Raw genomic sequence first — 11213 nt, forward strand, 5'->3', positions numbered from 1 at the left:
CATTAGAGGAAGGAAAGGGTCCCATGTAATCAAATCCCCAAACATCAAATGATTCAACAACAAGAGAATAGTTCATAGGCATTTCTTGAAGCTTACCAATATTACCTATTCTTTGGCATTCATCACAAGATGCGACATACTTACGAGCATCCTTGAAGAGGGTAGGACAATAAAATCTAGACTGCAATACCTTGTGAGCAATTCTATCTCCAACATGATGCCCTCCATACGGTTCGGAGTGACATTTCTGTAGGATTTGTCCCTGTTCATGCTCAGGTACACAACGTCTAATAATACCATCTACTCCTTCCTTATAAAGATGTGGGTCATCCCAAAAGTAATGTCTTAAATCATAAAAGAATTTTTCTTTTATTGGTAAGTAAAACTAGGTGGTAAATATTTAGCAATAATGTAATTAGCATAGTCAGCATACCAAGGAGTACCGTTAGCAACATTTATTGCAGCTAACTGCTCATCAGGAAAACTATCATCAATAGGTAGTGGGTCATCAAACAGATTTTCAAGCCTAGACATGTTATTAGCTACGGGGTTCTCGGCTCCTTTTCTATCAATAATATGCAAATCAAATTCTTGTAACAAGAGAACCCAACGAATAAGTCTGGGTTTAGCATCTTTATTTTCCATAACATATTTAATAGCAGCATGGTCTGTGTGAACAGTTACTTTGGAATCAACAATATCTATCCCTAATAATAAAGCATGGATTGACTCCGTGGGTTCACCGTCACAATACGCTTCTTTCCGTGAATTTATGATTTCAGTTTTTTTCATCTATATTATTTTCTACACCCGAGGTGGTACTATTCATGATACAACTAGAAAAGAGAACGAAAGAACCCGCCCGTGCGGACTACCCACGACCCTACCTCGCCATCTTCCACCTCAAGCGCGCCACCACCCCTACCACTCTGTCGCGCGCCGCCGGTCCCCGCCCCGCCGTCATGCACTGCCTACCCCGCCGGAGACAGCCCTGACCTCGCCGGAGACAGCCCTAACCTCGCCTGCATCATCTCCATAGAGGCCAGCACCGTGCTTGGCATCATATGCCGCAGGTTCCGCCGCCCTCCGGCAACCGTTGACGACGCCGCTAGGGCCGAGCGCCCGCCCGCGACTGTTGATGACGCCGCTGGAGCCGAGCACCCGCACGCGTCGTCGCCCCTCAAGGTCCATCGCCGCCCCGCCTCCGCCTTTGGTGTTTGGTCCCGTACGCCACGCTCCGACCCCACCTCGACGCCATTGAGGCTACTGCCGAGGAGTCCGTCTTGATGTGCCGCCCCCACGTTGGAAGACCAGCACATCTGCTCCATGCCTCCACCACGGGCACAAGTTCTTCCGTGCAGTACTGCTTTCAATGTCTTGCGACGCTGATGTCCATCGCAAACGACGACAGCAGCAACTGCTCCTGTTTCAAGGGAAAGACAAGGCACTGGGAGCAGGTAATCTGATTGGAGATTCAGACTATATGAGCCAGAGGGGTCTGACAGTGGTATTGTTGTATTGCAAGGCATGAACCACACATTACGATATATTTCCCATCAACAGTTTGGCTACTGAAAATGTTTACGTAATGCTAATTATGGTTAAGAGACAAGCTTATCTGATTCTGATCAATACTTCCTTTACCTTGTGCAGGCATTTTATCAAGGACCATTTTGTTGCATATGAAATGAGAACAATTTGGTATTAAAGGGGGTTGGTGATTCACCATCATTATGTTTGGTATGTCATAACCTCCACCTCTTCTTCTCATGACTAACTAACCGATAGCTTCATATGCTCCAGTATATTTTCTTTGTAGTAGAAACTAGAAGCTCAATGATAAAAATGAATCCCGAATTTTTACATGTACGCAGGAGTTCTCTTGTATGCAACTTGATATGTCGTTGGTATGGGACACATTTTCTACTTCATCATATGAGTGTATGACCTAGAATCAATTCTTCTATTTGCATCTATATATTTCCAAGCAATACATATAATGAGACTCCTTACAAGTTCATAAAAACAATTCAGCATCTTCATTTGTGACTATACTCTGGTTTTGCTTCATGTCTTCTACAAGTAGTGATTTCTATTTTGTTTTGTTAATTCCGTTTGATTTTTTCGGCCTTGGTATCTTTCCACGGAATGATGAGAGATTTTCTGACAGGAAGTATAACACACAAAGCAAACACGAAGCCCTTGCATCATGTCTCCCATGGTAGTGCAGTGGTTCCTATAAAATTTCCTGCAAACCTACTAGATAGTAGTCTTGAAGTAAATACTCCCATTTTTTTAGCTGATACGTTGTTGCAGAACAACAGAGTTATATACCCTTAATGTTATTTTCCTTTCAGGTTCTCGACAATGGAAAAAATTAAGAAAAAACTTCGGTGAGATAGAAACACAGGTTTGTTGTATTTCACAAAACTGAAACATGATTTCCTTATTGCTTCTGTTGGCATGAACTTCTGTTCATTCGTATGCCATCTAATAGGATCTTCTTTACACCAACCTATTTGCATGTTTATAAACAAAGGAAACTACTTTGTTTGTAACTTTACACCAACATATTGGCATGTATATTAGTAGCAATGTAACTTAAATGAACAACTCTAGCATATTAATTAAAATTCCTTGCACAATACTTCTCAGTTTCTCAGGTTTAAGAACAATCTATAGCACATTTAATCGCTTCAGTTAGTAGTCGTGTTTTTCTATTTAGATAATTATTTTGTAATCTTGACCCTTACTCTACATTAATTTACTTGTCGGTTATTATATGGTTCCAGCTCTCACAAACTTCTCAATAGCTTGCAGATGATTGATTGAATGCTTTTTTTTCTTCTGATTATTACACATCATCAGTTATGTATCAAAAAGCTGAAGTGCCCTTTGATCAATTTAACGTGAAGAAGATTTGTATGAGCTGCATGTAATAGTAACATAGAAATTATGACTGTTGGGAGACAAAAAGAGGGCGGTTGTAATGGTAAAGAAGACAAAATGACTGTTGTTGAACCTAGCATGTCTACAAATAAGCATATGGTATGGCGATGGACATAACTTTCTTATTCACAACTTTCTTATTTGCAAGGGCACTGTCCACTGTTTTCTTCATAAAAGTTTATTATTTGGTCTATCAGTGTGTGGTTGTGTCCAGTGTAAGGGTTAGTTGTTGATAAATGAAAAGGGGTTGGTTAATATAATAAAAGAACACTTGAAGCCATGCTTGTGCATCACCAATAACATTCATTCTGGCCAAGTTAGGAAGAATAATATTTGGGACAATATTTGTGGGAGTACAACCGGGGAGAAGGGTAGATGACGGAGATTTCATTTGTGATGAGCCAAAAGTAGAACGATAGATGGAGAAGAGACAACATGCCTTTTCAATTTCATGTGCGACAACTCAGAGCTGAACTTACACATGAACCGAGGGTTGGGGGTGAAGTAAATGAATTATTTGTACATATATGCCGTTTGAACTATATCTCTTTTCCCGTGGCACAAGCATTGTTCTATGATTAAAAAATGTTTCACACAGGGAATCCCTACTTGGCCCGCCCCATGCAGTACGGAACCCTCTATACTGCGCGGTGCGAGAAGACACAATGTGTCTGTTTAGGCCAACCCATGTCCGGGCGACCTGTTTTTTAAATTTGTTTTTCCTTTTTCTTTTTTTACTTTAAATAATTTGGTAATTCAAAAAAGTTTCTAAAGTTAAAAAAATAAGAATTTTAAATAATTTTTTAATAAATCATCAAATATTTGTGGATTCAGAAAATGTTCGTGATTTAAAAAGATGTTCTCTTATTTAAAAAAATCACAACTTTGAAAGCAAATCTTCGGGAAATAAAAAAAATCAAGATTTTTAAAAAAGTTCGTGTATGTTCATGAATGAAAAAATTTCCTAAAAAATTCAAAAACTATTCTTGGTTTACAAAATAGTTTATTCATTCAGAAAATGTTCACTGATTTAGAAATTGATCATGCATTTAAAGAAATTTTTCGTTAAATCAAAAAATAATCATGAATTTAAAAAATGGTTCCACAAATTTCAAAAAAATGTTCTTCGATTGAAAAAACTGTATATTTTTCAAATGTTTGCCAATAGTATAGAATGTTCATGTATTCGATTTTTTTTCTTGATTTTAGAAAATATTTGAAATTTTTTAAACATGTCATGAATTCAAAATTGTTCACGATTTCAAATATGTGCATGAGTTTAAAAAAATATTCATGATTTAAAAAACTGTTTATGATTTTATGAAATTGAGAGTGATAGTGTATCTCGGTGATGCAGCAAAATTTGGTTATGACCTTGAAGATTATGAATTTTTTTTCCCGTTGCAACGCACGGGCCCTTTTGCTACTAGGGTCTAAATTTATCACAAGCAAACACCACTGCTAGGAATTCTTTTCAGTAGTAGCATAATTTCTTTGAGCAATGTCTAGAGTTTTACTAGCATAATGAATGACATTCAGTTTCTTATCAACTCTTTGTCCTAGAACAGCACCAACAGCATAATCACTAGCATCACACATAAATTCAAAAGGCAAGTTCCCATCAGGTGGTTGAACAATAGGTGCAGAAATTAAGGCTTTCTTGAGTGTTTCAAAGGCTCTAAACAATCATCATCAAAAACAAAATGAATATCCTTTTGCAAAAGACTAGTAGGAGGCCTAGAAATTTTAGAGAAGTCTTTGATAAATCTCCTATAGAAACCAGCATGACCTAAGAAACTACCAATACCTTTTATATCTTTAGGACATGGCATTTTCTAAATTGCATCAACCTTAGCTTGGTCCACTGCAATACCTCTTTCAGAAATTTGATCACCCAAGACAATGCCTTCATTAACCATAAAGTGACACTTCTTCCAATTCAAGACAAGATTTGTTTGTTCACATCTCTGCAAAACTCGATCAAGATTGCTTAAACAATCATCAAAAGACTTCTCATAAACAGAAAACTCATCCATGAAAACTGAAGGAAATATGCCCTAGAGGCAATAATAAAGTTGTTATTTATATTTCCTTATATCATGATAAATGTTTATTATTCATGCTAGAATTGTATTAACCGAAAACTTAGTACATGTGTGAATACATAGACAAACAGAGTGTCCCTAGTATGGCTCTACTAGACTAGCTCGTTAATCAAAGATGGTTAAGTTTCCTAGCCATATACATGTGTTGTCATTTGATGAATGGGATCACATCATTAGAGAATGATGTGATGGCCAAGACCCATCCGTTAGCTTAGCATAATGATCATTTAGTTTTATTGCTATTGCTTTCATCATGACTTATACATGTTCCTATGACTATGAGATTATGCAACTCCCGAATACCGGAGGAACACTTAGTGTGCTATCAAACGTCACAACATAACTGGGCGATTATAAAGATGCTCTACAGGTGTCTCCAATGGTGTTTGTTGAGTTGGCATAGATCGAGATTAGGATTTGTCACTCCGATTGTCGGAGAGGTATCTCTGGGCCCTCTCGGTAATGCACATCACTATAAGCCTTGCAAGCAATGTGACTAATGAGTTAGTTGCGGGGTGATGCATTATGGAACGAGTACAGAGACTTGCCGGTAACGAGATTGAACTAGGTATGATGATACCGACGATCGAATCTCGGGCAAGTAACATACCGATGACAAAGGGAACAATGTATGTTGTTGTGCGGTTTGACCGATAAAGATCTTCGTAGAATAATGTAGGAGCCAATATGAGCATCCAGGTTCCGCTATTGGTTATTGACCGGAGATGTGTCTCGGCCATGTCCACATAGTTCTCGAACCCGTAGGGTCCGCACGCTTAACGTTCGATGACGATTCGTATTATGAGTTTATGTGATTTGATGTACCGAAGGTTGTTCAGAGTCCCGGATGAGATCACGGACATGACGAGGAGTCTCGAAATGGTTCCGAAGTGTATCGGGTATTTTTCGGAGTACTGGGGGGTTAATGGGCCTTCATCGGCCCTAGTGGAAGAGAGGAGGCAGCAGCCATGTGGAGGCGCGCCCCCCGCCAAGCCCAAACCGAATTGGACTAGGGGTCGGGGGGGCTTTCCTTTCTCTCCTCCTCCTCTTTCCCCCTTCTCCTTGTAGGAATAGGAAAGGGGGGGGGGGCGATTCCTACTTGGAGTAGGACTCCCCCCCTTGGGCACGCCACACCTTGGCCGGCCTCCTCATCCCTCCCTCCTTTATATACGTGGGGAGGGGGCACCCAAATACACAACGGACAATCTCTTAGCCGTGTGCGGTGCCCCCTCCACAGTTTTACACCTCGGTCATATCGTCGTAGTGCTTAGGCGAAGCCCTGTGCCGGTAACTTCATCGTCACCATCACCACGCTGTCGTGCTGACGGAACTCTCCCTCGGCCTTAGCTGGATCAAGAGTTCGAGGGACGTCACCGAGCTGAACGTGTGTAGATCGCGGAGGTGTCGTGCGTTCGATACTTGATCGGTTGGATCGCGAAGACGTTCGACTACATCAATCGCGTTACTAAACGCTTCCGCTTTCGGTCTACGAGGGTACATGGACACACTCTCCCCAGTCATTGCTATGCTTCTCCTAGATAGATCTTGCGTGATTGTAGGATTTTTTTTTTGAAATACTACGTTCCCCAACAGTGGCATCCGAGCCAGGTCTATGCGTAGATGTTATATGCATGAGTAGAACACAAAGAGTTGTGGGCGATAATAGTCATACTGCTTACCAGCATGTCGTACTTTGATTCGGCGGTATTGTTGGATGAAGCGGCCCAGACCGACATTACATGACCGCGTTCATGAGACTGGTTCTACCGCCGTGCTTCGCACACAGGTGGCTAGTGGGTGTCTGTTTCTCCAACTTTAGTTGAATCGAGTGTGACTACGCCCGGTCCTTGTTGAAGGTTAAAACAACACACTTGACGAAAAATCGTTGTGGTTTTTATGCGTAGGTAAGAACGGTTCTTGCTAGAAGCCCGTAGTAGCCACGTAAAACTTGCAACAACAAAGTAGAGGACGTCTAACTTGTTTTTGCAGGGCTTGTTGTGATGTGATATGGTCAAGACGTGATGAGATATAAATTGTTGTATGAGATGATCATGTTTTGTTAAAGTTATCGGCAGCTGGCAGGAGCCTTATGATTGTCTCTTTATTGCATAAGATGCAAGCGCCATATAATTGCTTTACTTTATCGCTATGCGATAGCAATAGTTGAAAAAGAAATAGTTGGCGAGACGACCATGTGACGACACGTTGATATAGATCAAGATGATGGAGATCATGGTGTCATGCCGGTGACGATGGAGATCATGACGGTACTTTGGAGATGGAGATCAAAGGCACAAGATGATGATGGCTATATCATGTCACATATTTTGATTGCATGTGATGTGTATCCTTTATGCATCTTATTTTGCTTAGTACGACGGTAGCATTATGAGATGATCCCTTACTAAAATTTCAAGGTATAAGTGTTCTCCCTGAGTATGCACCGTTGCGACAGTTCTTCGTGCTAAGACACCACGTGATGATCGGGTGGGATAAGCTCTACGTTAACATACAACGGGTGCAAGCCAGTTTTGCACATGCAGAATACTCGGGTTAAACTTGACGAGCCTAGCATATGCAGATATGGCCTCGGAACACTGAGACCGAAAGGTCGAACGTGAATCATAAAGTAGATATGATCAACATAGTGATGTTCACCATTGAAAGCTACTCCATCTCACGTGATGATCGGACATGGTTTAGTTGATATGGATCATGTGATCATTTAGATGACTAGAGGGATGTCTTGTTGGGGAACGTAGTAATAATTCAAAATTTTCCTACGTGTCACCAAGATCAATCTAGGAGATGCTAGCAACGAGAGAGAGGGAGTGCATCTTCATACCCTTGAAGATCGCTAAGCGGAAGTGTTACAAGAACGCGGTTGATGGAGTCGTACTCGCGGCGATTCAAATCGCGGAAGATCCGATCTAGCGCCGAACGGACGGCGCCTCCGCGTTCAACACACGTACAGCCCGGGGACGTCTCCTCCTTCTTGATCCAGCAAGGGGAGAGGAGAAGTTGAGGGAGAACTCCAGCAGCACGACGGCGTGGTGGCAATGGAGCTCGTGGTTCTCCAGCAGAGCTTCGCTAAGCACTACGGAGGAGGAGGAGGTGTATGAGGAGGGAGGGCTGCGCCAGGGAAGAGGTGCGGCTGCCCTCCCACCCCTCCACTATATATAGGGGCAAGGGGAGAGGGGGAGGCGCCCTAGGGTTTCCCCTAGGGGGCGGCGGCCAAGCAGATTGGATCTCCCTAGGGAAAATCCTAGGGAGACTTGCCCCCCAAGCCAAGCAGGTGGAGGCTTGCCTCCCAAGCCAGGTGGAGGCGCCCCACCTCCGCAAGTAACGTGGGAAAGGGTGTGGGGGGCGCACCACCCGTTAGGGGGCTGGTTTGCCCCTTCCCCTTTGGCCCATGAGGCCCTCCAACACTTGCCGGGGCTCACGAAACACCTTTCGGTCATGCTGGCCATAGCCTGGTACCCCCGGAACACTTCTGGACTCCAATACCCTTCGTCCAATATATCGATCTTCACCGCCGGACCATTCCGGAACTCCTCGTGATGTCCGGGATCTCATCCGGGACTCCGAACAACCTTCGGTAACCACATACTATTTCCCATAACAACTCTAGCGTCACCGAACCTTAAGTGTGTAGACCCTACGGGTTCGGGAACCATGCAGACATGACCGAGACACCTCTCCGGCCAATAACCAATAGCGGGATCTGGATACCCATATTGGCTCCCACATGTTCCACGATGATCTCATCGGATAAACCACGATGTCGGGGATTCAATCAATCCCGTATACAATTCCCTTTGTCAATCGGTATGTTACTTGCCCGAGATTCGATCGTCGGTATCCCAGTACCTCGTTCAATCTCGTTACCGGCAAGTCACTTTACTCGTTCCGTAATGCATGATCCCGTGACTAACTACTTAGTCACATTGAGCTCATTATGATGATGCATTACCGAGTGGGCCCAGAGATACCTCTCCATCATATGGAGTGACAAATCCCAGTGTCGATTCATACCAACCCAACAGACACTTTCGGAGATACCTGTAGTGTACCTTTATAGCCACCCAGTGACGTTGTGACGTTTGGTACACCCAAAGCATTCCTACGGTATACGGGAGTTGCACAATCTCATGGTCTAAGGAAATGATACTTGACATTAGAAAAGCTCTTAGCAAACGAACTACACGATCTTGTGCTATGCTTAGGCTTGGGTCTTGTCCATCACATCATTCTCCTAATGATGTGATCCCGTTATCAATGACATCCAATGTCCATGGTCAGGAAACCATAACCATCTATTGATCAATGAGCTAGTCAACTAGAGGCTTACTAGGGACATGTTGTGGTCTATGTATTCACACATGTATTATGGTTTCCAGTTAATACAATTATAGCATGAACAATAGACAATTATCATGAACAAGGAAATATAATAATAATCATTTTATTATTGCCTCTAAAGCATATTTCCAAGAGTCTCCCACTTGCACTAGAGTCAATAATCTAGTTCACATCACTATGTGATTGTAATGAATCCAACACCCATGGGGTTTGTTCATATCTCGCTTGTGAGAGAGGTTACTAGTCAACGGGTCTGAACCTTCCATATCCGTGTGTGCTTTACAAATCTCTATGTCATCTTGTAGATGCAGCTACCACACGCTACTTGGAGCTATTCCAAATAACTCCTCTACTATAAGAATCCGGTTTACTACTCAGAGTCATCCGGATTAGTGTCAAAGTTTGCATCGACGTAACCCTTTACGACGAACTCTTTTACCACCTCCATAATCGAGAAAATTCCTTAGTCCACTAGATACTAAGGATAAGTTCGACCGCTGTCATGTGATCCATTCCCGGATCACTATTGTACCCCTTGACTAACTCATGGAAAGGCACACTTCAGGTGCGGTACACAGCATAGCATATTGTAGAGCCTACGTCTAAAGCATAGGGGACGACCTTCGTCCTTTCTCTCTCTTCTGTCGTGGTCAGGTCTTGAGTCTTACTCAATACTCACACCTTGTAACACAGCCAAGAACTCCTTCTTTGCTGATCTATTTGAACTCCTTCAAAATCTTGTCACAGTGTGTATTCATTTGAAAGTACTATTAAGCGTTTTTGATCTATCCTTATAGATCTTGATGCTCAATGTTCAAGTAGCTTAATCCAGGTTTTCCATTGAAAAACACTTTTCAAATAACCCTATATGCTTTCCAGAAATTCTACATCATTTCTGATCAACAATATGTCAACAACATATACTCATCAGAAATTCTATAGTGCTCCCACTCACTTCTTTGGAAATACAAGTTTCTCATAAACTTTGTATAAACCCAAAATCTTTGATCATCTCATCAAAGCGTACATTCCAACTCCGAGATGCTTACTCCAGTCCTTAGAAGGATTGCTGGAGCTTTGCATACTTGTTAGCATCTTTCAGGATTGACAAAACCTTCTGGTTGTATCACATACAACCTTTCCTCAAGAAAATCGTCGAGGAAACAATGTTTTGACATCCTATCTACAAGATTTCATAAATAATGCAGTAACTGCTAATATAATTCCAACAGACTCTTAGCATCGCTACGAGTGAGAAAGTCTCATCGTAGTCAACTCCTTGAACTTGTCGGAAAACATCTTAACGACAAGTCGAGCTTTCTTAATGGTGACACTTACCATCATTGTCTGTCTTCCTTTTAAAATCCATCTGCACCCAACAGCCTTACGACCATCAAGTAGTTCTTCCAAAGTCTACACTTTGTTTTTATACTTGGATCCTCTCTCGGATTTTATGGCCTCGAGCCATTCGTCGGAATCCGGGCCCATCATCGCTTCTCCATAGCTCGTAGGTTCATTGTTGTCTAGCAACATGACTTCCAAGACAGGATTACGTACCACTCTGAAGTAGCATGCATCCTTGTCGTCCTACGAGGTTTGGTAGTGACTTGATCCGAAGTTTCATGATCACTATCATAAGCTTCCACTTCAATTGGTGTAGGTGCCACAGGAACAACTTCCTGTGCCCTGCTACACACTAGTTGAAGTCATGGTTCAATAACCTCATCAAGTCTCCACCATCCTCCCACTCAATTCTTTCGAGAGAAACTTTTCCTCGAGAAAGGACCTGTTTCTAGA

At 42.3% G+C, this 11213-nt stretch overlaps 1 long non-coding RNA gene across 3 annotated transcripts; it reads left to right on the top strand.

The window, feature by feature from the left end:
• Positions 1-868: 868 nt before the first annotated feature.
• LOC109758517 (uncharacterized) lies at positions 869-3096 on the top strand. 3 transcript variants are annotated; one of them, XR_005756505.3, is made up of 4 exons: positions 889-1457; positions 1654-1740; positions 2171-2221; positions 2358-3096. It is a non-coding gene; the product is annotated as an uncharacterized lncRNA (long non-coding RNA). The 3 variants fall into 3 exon arrangements; XR_012184300.1 differs by lacking the exon at positions 2171-2221 and having other exon boundaries at positions 869-1457; XR_012184299.1 differs by having other exon boundaries at positions 2171-3096.
• Positions 3097-11213: the final 8117 nt, after the last annotated feature.

The sequence above is a fragment of the Aegilops tauschii genome, chromosome 5 (genome assembly GCF_002575655.3).
Source record: "Aegilops tauschii subsp. strangulata cultivar AL8/78 chromosome 5, Aet v6.0, whole genome shotgun sequence".
NCBI lineage: Eukaryota > Viridiplantae > Streptophyta > Magnoliopsida > Poales > Poaceae > Aegilops > Aegilops tauschii.